The following is an 8,198-nucleotide window of genomic DNA, read 5'->3' as shown; positions in this document are numbered from 1 at the left end:
TTGAAGCCGTGAAAGGAAAGCTAATCCATTTAGCATCTGGGCTGCACTCTTCAATCTGAAGAAGCTCCGAAAGTTTTTATTTCTGCAGAGTGATTAATTAACTGAAGCAACTAGTAACAAAACCGTCACGATAATGAAACTGTCAGTCTTGGGTTTGGTGGTTTCAGATGCTCACCTGCTGTGCTTGGTCAAGGATTGTATCTGAAGATGCCAGCAGAAACACCAAACCAGATAAATCCAACAGTGGCAGCCAGCCCTTCCGTTTATCCAGGTCAAGCCTTACCATCTTGAACTGGAAAAATACTAACAAAGCAAAAGCATACCCACCTTCTTATCAGACTTTCAAATATAAAAAGGAATCTGAAATTTAGACATTTTAAAAGAAGCACAACAAAACACAAGCTATTTCAAGACTGGAACTAGTGAAAAAGATCAACTAGGTATAATAGTCCAATGCCCTTCATGGGAAGCTGGTMTTCTGTAAAAGCCTTTGAGGTTTTATCAAATCTCCTTTGAAGCACATRTAGATATGCATTAACTACCTCTGGGGTAAATTTTCTCTTCATCTCATTGTCCTTGTTACTTACGTTTTGTTTTAAATTTTATATACACATTTCTCTCCCCTTTCAAGTTATTGTTCCTTAACATGCCATTTCCAACCTCAGTTAATCATCTTTCCTTCTTTTTGGACTACTGCCATTTAAATGTTTACAGACYGTTATCATAACTTATTTTCCTTAAGCTCTAGCCATGAAGTACCCTTAGCCTCACACAAAATAGATCACGCCTTGTAATACTTGTTGCTGTCATCATTTCCCGGAGTGTCTCTAAGACACGTGCTGTGCATACTGAACATAATAGCAGACAAATTTATTTACAAGAAGGTAATGTAAAACAGAAAATTTCTGAAGGATATTCTGAATAGTTTGACTTCTTCAAATAGCACAGAATTTGGATAATGATAAGAAGTAGAACACCTCATCAACCATTACCAATAAGCTAATTAAAATCTTAATTCATATCTGTTTGTTTTCATGAATAGGTCTGTTACTTGTGCAACATTGTTAGATTGAAACCTCATGTCCAATATGTTATCTCTCACCCCAAATCTTTTCCACATYACTCTTCTTCCTGGAGAACGGTCCTTTGAATTTATGCCAGGCAGTATTTTCTTCCATGTATATAATTTTGCATTTGCCCACATTAAATTGTGTTCACTTTAATGCTTTCTAGGATCCTCTGATGTTTACTATTTCCAGTCCCTCTTATTTTGGTATCATCTCTAAATATATTCACTGCACAATTTCCTTTCTCTTTAAGATCAGTAGGGATACTTTATTTTAATGTCCTGATTTTCAAAGATGCTGAGCACCTGTCTCTTCTGCAAGCTCTGTTTGTGCCTGTGTATAGAACTGAGTCAGCAAAATTATTTTTTTCAGCTTCATGCCAGAAAAAGGTTGGAAAAATATTCCTTCTGTATCAACTTAAACCTAAATTAATATTTATTTTCTTTCTAAAATGTAAACTGAAAAACATTAATTTTGGATCAACCAAAAGGTTCCTATTAATCTGAGGAAAAACATTTTCTTTCATTTCCCTTTAAAGAAAAGTTATTTCCCTCAAAACTTAAAAATAGATACATTTTGAAGGGATACAGGATATTGAAAAAAGATCAAYGATTTATTCTTTACAAAGGGTTAAATGGAATATTCTTTTTCATTTTAGTGCTTAAGCAGGTGTCATAAACTTGACTTAAATTCTTAATTTCTTTTATTTATTTTAATCTACCAAAAACTAGGGATGATACAACGTGATTTCAGRAAACTGAGTGATAAAACAATCAATTCCAGAATGGAGAGCTGAAATRATTAGTGTAGGAGTCTCCACTTCCAGTACTCTTCCGGGAGGTAGGTCGCTTACATGGCTCAGCTGGAAGCTTCTCTCTTTCCAGGCTGGGCCCCCAAATCCCTGCTTTGGTCAGGTTTCTCTTCCCAGTCCTTGCTTGACACTGACTTCAAAATGCTTTTAGCTTTTTTATTTTTTCTCTGGAAAAACAGAATTGAAACAACTCTAGCAAGCTTCATTTGCTGTCGAAAATTTGGACTCTACTCCAGTGCTGTTACGGTTGGAATACAGAATTTTCCCATTGCACCACTGATCCCAGGGACACTGTGCCTCAGGACAGGTAGAATTTTCTGCACCCACTACCCATGGGTGCACCCATTACATTAGCTGTCTAATTGCTGGTGTAGTGGGAAAGTTTTTGGAACTGTCATCTTTGGACCAATACCCAGCAAAGTGRGAATCCCATGCCACGTTTAAACTAGAAAGAATAAAATTTTTATCTCAATGCAGTTCATTGACACGAAAAAATATGTTGAAGAGAACAATTTTCTCCTAACTTTATTAACATAGGCRTTCCTTTTGATTGCCATAAGATAATAAATTAAAAATGGACTTAAATTTTGATCCACAGAATATACTACTTGCTGTCTGATTAAAATCCATGAAACAGCTCTCAGTTTAGCAGAAAAAGAGAATAATCAAGACTCTCTGGCAGAAAARTTTAACCTCACTTGAACCAACCTACCAATCACAATTGATAGGTCATTTGTGTAAAGAAATTTTGGACGATGGTTGCATGGTAGAATATTCAGTTTAAGCACTATCCCCAATCTCCTATCTACAATTAAAACATTATGCCCTTAACTTCCATGACAAGATGGGTTTTCAAAGACCTCTCATGGGAATCAAAACAGTAATTATGTGTTCATCAGGCTCGAGAAGTATGAGCTCTCATTTTTATATAGAGCTCATTAAAATAGATTTGGAAGATAAATGCAAATATATGAAGAGGTGGGAAGAATCCCTGGGTAGAGAGATTTCATTCAAAGAGTGGTCTGTAATTTGGCACAGAGCAACTACTCCTTCCATAACTATTATTAAAAGAGAGTCATGTTTCTCACCTCTCCATGCACTACAATAATACACACAATTTTTTCCGAGTCTGGCAATAGGATGAAGAGAGGAATAAAAGGTTTGCTCCTGCATTTGGTAAGAATGGCCTTATAACCCAGCTGGTGACCCTGTGTCAACATTAAATTCTGAAGTTGTGGAACTATCGGAGTTAGAATGCCTCATTTACTCTCTGTTAAATTAGGGAAACATTCAGTGAAAGACTATCTGTCATAGTAAATATTTTGAGTCCATTTCATTGACTAGATCTTCTGTCCTAGGTTGTRATGCATGGCTGTTAGAGGATGGTACGGGTAAGCCACAAGTGTGAGATACCAGGGTTCATCTGGATCCATGCAGACACCTTGGCCCCTTGTTTAGTGGATATATTGCCCATTGCCTGATGTTGGAACAGGACTATACTTGGTTGTATATTTTCTAGTGTTCTGTTCAGTGTGGTTTTAAATCTCTTGTGCATTGAGGCCACCTTTTTCTTTACCTCTAAAAGATATTTTTACTTCTACTAATAGGTCTTGCTATTGAGAAGTCATAGCTTGAAAATAATTAAGGAGCCTTAAATATGGACACAATTTGATTTCTGAAATCTATGAATGGGTTTCAAAGTTCAAAAAGCTCATTATTTGGCCATTTGCTCTATCTTGAACAATCTTAAATTATAATCCTCAATTGTATGAGGTTACTAATATAGAAGAACTATTCCTACTGATGTCAATGGCAAAATAACTTTTGTTTTAACAGAAAGTTTTTTAGATTTCGAGGCCAGAAGACACGACAATCAGCAAAAGTGCCACCCAACTTTTACGTTATGCTCATAATGTCTGTTTAAGATACTCTGCATTTGGGAAATGCCTCATTTTGTTTTGAAGATTGCAAATAACAAGTATCCACCATTTCCTGACAGATAGTACCACAACTCAATAAACATAACTTTTAAAGTATATTTCTAATTGAATTTTGTATTTCAACATCCTCAAACTACTCAAACTACTTTTTGTGTTGCACTAAAGTATTTTCTATTATTAGGGATATCTTCTTCATGTTGTTCCTTGAAGACTATAATCTAGTAATCTGTTATATTTTATCTTCATTAAGAAAACAGATTGATTTTTATCCTGACTACAACAGATGCAGGTATATTTAACAATCAAACCTATAAYACTATCACCAAACAAGATGAAGATGGAGTGTTTTCCACACAACCACATTCYTTTATACTATGTTATCACCTTCAATCCTTTGCTGGTTACATCATATTATTACCACTACTTAATTCAGGATTCATGTCAGCAGTGTAGGCTAGAGCCACGCAGACTTTTCTTTTTAAGATGTTGGCACAATATTAATTTTTTTAAGGTCTATGAAATGCCAACAATATTAGCTTGTGGAATTTCTTAGACAATGTTTTAGACAATGTCCCCTCTATTGYTACTAATGGGTATTATTTCTCTTTTCTGTGAAATGCAAAAATATTATCTTTCCAGAAAACAAATAGTTGTTGAATGCTTCTTTCTCTTCTACAGACTGATAATTTTACATTTGTTGCAAGGTAGACATCTGTCATCACTAAGTACCCTTTTTTCTTATATACTACAAAACCAACAGTAATATTTTTATGAACACCACAGTACATAGAGTTTTTAGATATTASAGTTATTTGCTGTATATTCTGAATTTTTCTGTTGTTACTGATTTTTATTCACTATAATCAATGTCTCATTTCCCCTCTGTATATAATATTTAAAGATCTTTTGACTCCAGATTGATACAGTTTTCAGTTTTGAAACCAACTTTCCTTCCCTCCTTCCTGCCTGCCTGCCTTCCTTCCTTCCTATCTGCCTGCCTGCCTTGGTTTTTCTTTTTCTTTTTTGGTAGTCTATAAATTGTTTTCAAACAGGTCCCAATTATCACGTACATCTATTTTTGAACAATCTATTCTTCTCAAATCTGTTCAAAGCTGGATTTAACTGTACATTTGTGTGTATCTCCTGCCCCAGGAGTCAGCCACCCTCTGTGAGTGATAAATGGAGAGGTTTAGAATGTCCCCCAGCAGGGTTGGTCCAGYGCCATGAGCAATGAGCTGTGAGATCTGGAGAAAGGTAGTGTTTCYTAGTTCTTACTTCCTACTGAGTTCTGAAACTGGCAAGAGCTGGGAGTCCTAACTCAGAGACAAGACAAGGTGGAAAGAAAAATACCACCTGATATATCACTCCAGAAAGATGTCTGGCTGTTTTATTACAGAATGGGCCTGTAGTTTGTTTGCACATAAAAAGGAAGTTATACTGTGCCCACTACCTTGATAACAGTTGGTAAATCATTCTTTATCCATAAAATCAAAGTTACYTCTAGAACTTACTTGAAGTTCTTTAAATACTTCAATTAAAATGCTGTCCAGAGTTTTTGGAGACTCCAAGGATCTTTCAGTGGGTAAGTTTTCCTGCACATGACTCCTGATTAGCATCCTCAGAAAGCAATTTTTCTACCTAGCCATCGCAGATAGATTTTTGAAGAGCTGTTTATCCTCTTCCTAAATTCCATCTGGTAGCCTGCTGCTAACTTCTGCATCATTACTTCATCTCAAGATTTATAATTTAGTATGTTGATTAATAAACATTGCAAGTATTTTTTTTTTACTCTGTCAAAAATTTTAGACCAAATAATGCTGTCATTTGTGTACCTTATCCATTGCTTTTCYTGACATTTTCTTCTCTTTCCTAACAGTTTATAGCCTGTGATTTTAACCAGCATTTCAGTGATATGAATCATTCCAATGGATGTGGTATTAATCATATATAATTGCTCTCTATAAATTAGTGTATCTAACACATTTWGTTTATTACTCAGACTAGCATTGGCAATTAGGCAACTAAATATTTTAAATTTTTTTATGTCTCTTGGTGCCTTAATTCTGTACACACATTCTGTTTTGAATGAAAGTTGCATGTCTGAGCATATACACTGTGTTCTAGCCGTGGGCAACATCACTTTCGATGCAAACCTAAAGCCTTCCCAGCTACTTCAGCTGTTTTGTCACCACATGGAAGATCCTGAGTGTGTATGTCTGTGTGCTGTCTATTGGACAGGCTTCCATAATTACTCAGCTGGTTTTTAGYATGTTATTTTTAGAAGTTGGGTTAAATGTTGTAACATCATTAAAGAATTTTCATTAATTTAAGAGTTTGGAGTTTTCTCCCCTTATCAAGAACAAGTGATGCAGGCATTGTGAAAGTGCTATTGCGTTCCATTGGTCAGCGCACAATTTTTTAAGTAATTTAAATTTCCATACAAACAACACAGCACTAATTAAGATTTTGGATGTGAGATACTGAAAAGGAAAAACAGAAATTTAATACCAAAAGGCAACAATGGACTTGGCTCTTGACAGGTTGAGAGAGATACTTTGAGTTTTAGTATATTACAAGAACAGCACAAATATGCTGAAACATGCTCAAACATAACTATAGATGAACATACAGAGCTTTTTAGCTTCCAGGCTGCCAGCATTCTCAGTAGTTGGCTCCATCTTAACACAGCTTTACATTGTTAAAGCTTTCCAAGTTTATAAATATCTTGGAATCCATGATGTCCTGCCAATTTCCTTCATTTTTATTCTAGACATCAGTGGTTTCTGGCATAAAATTTGGTGTATGAACTGAGGATCTGTCTACACATATGTAGGTATCCATACTCTCATACCCTCTACCCTTATACATGCCAGTCATATGCACTAAGGCTGAGCCGGCCAAATCTCCTGAAAGAGTGGGGAATTGCATTTGTTTTGCATCTTGGATGTAATTTGCTAGGATTACCTGGACTCATCTATAAACAGGTGGTTAGTAAACTTCTATTTACAGTTACCTATATCTGTGGATTCTGGTCCTTCAACCTCCTTAATATAAATGTGTTTTCTCATTTTATAGAACTTTATATCCATGTAATTTTTTCCCTGCTTCCATTTCTCATGAGCACTGCTCAGGTAAAGACATAGCAGATCCCCACCTCTTTGCCAGACCAAGGATTATCCTCATACCAGCAGTTGGATAACCAGAGGAATATAACAATATTCTTGTTAATTTCTGGAGGTGATATTCATCTGAGTATGATTTAGCATGAAAATATTTACTACTCTGAGGCCATGGGAAAACAGCGGGGGTCACTGACACCTTACTGGACCAATCTCTTTGTTGAGCTTAGACCAAACACTTGCAGCAGCTGTACTATGAAAATGAGGATGCAAATCCAATGTTCAGAGACTTATCTTCATATCCTGGGTTGTCTCTATTCGGTGGTAGGTACTTGACCAAAGTTTTTCAATGCACGATGAAGAGCTTAAAATACAAGTCACCTSCTCTCTACCCAGCAGCATGGCATGCAGAAAAAAAGATGTGATAATACTGAAGAGGAATTCCAGGAACAGACTGCACCCATCTCAGTGCAGGTTTATTCACGTCCTCATAAAGCTGGATGTTTTAGAAGATATCTGAGAACACGTAGTTGAGTGAACTCACACAGACAGCCACTTGCTACATCTGTAATCATCTAATTTTAAAAGGAAGGTGTTTTCCGTGTTATAATTACAAAAGGTGTTTAAAAGTTGAGCATGTTCAGCTTCRGGCAGAGGTTATTCATTTCTAAAAATAGCTTGTTATCTCCTCCTTAGGTATCATAAATTAACGTTACAAAGTGGCCATCAAGCATAGGAAAAGGTTGGCAAAGCCAAATAGTGCATATTTCAGAAGACAATTTTTGCTGAGTTTAATACTCACAGGATGGCAGGTTTAGCAGGTAAAGAATACAGAACTTTGAGAGAGGAATAATTTTTGCTCCAGYGCTACCAAATGCTTGCCAGCAGTTTAAAATTCTCCTGAATATTAACTGTGGAGTCTCTGCTGAAGTCCGCAGATATTGCAGTCCACTGCTCATCTTCCCTGCTCTGTCACTCCACTGAAATCCTGTGTGGCATTGATAACTTCAATTTTGTGCTACTAAATGCTCACTGTCTAGTTCAGCACTTACTGAGTTCCTCCTCTCTGTGATTGTAGACAGGATGCTTTTCAGGCATCCAAACAGGTCTGTGTCATCAGCTGGTTGACAAGTTAGACATTCACTTCATTCATGGATACACTCCTTCATCTCTTCTATTCCTCCTGCATGCTTGCTGATACAGGCTTATTTTATTCTGTTTTTCATTCTACTCTCAATAATTTCTTAATATTTTGGCAAAT

The sequence above is a fragment of the Malurus melanocephalus genome, unplaced genomic scaffold (genome assembly GCF_030028575.1).
Source record: "Malurus melanocephalus ecotype Western Australia unplaced genomic scaffold, MMel_1.1 scaffold_267, whole genome shotgun sequence".
Lineage (NCBI taxonomy): Eukaryota > Metazoa > Chordata > Aves > Passeriformes > Maluridae > Malurus > Malurus melanocephalus.
This window is presented reverse-complemented; position numbering follows the sequence as displayed.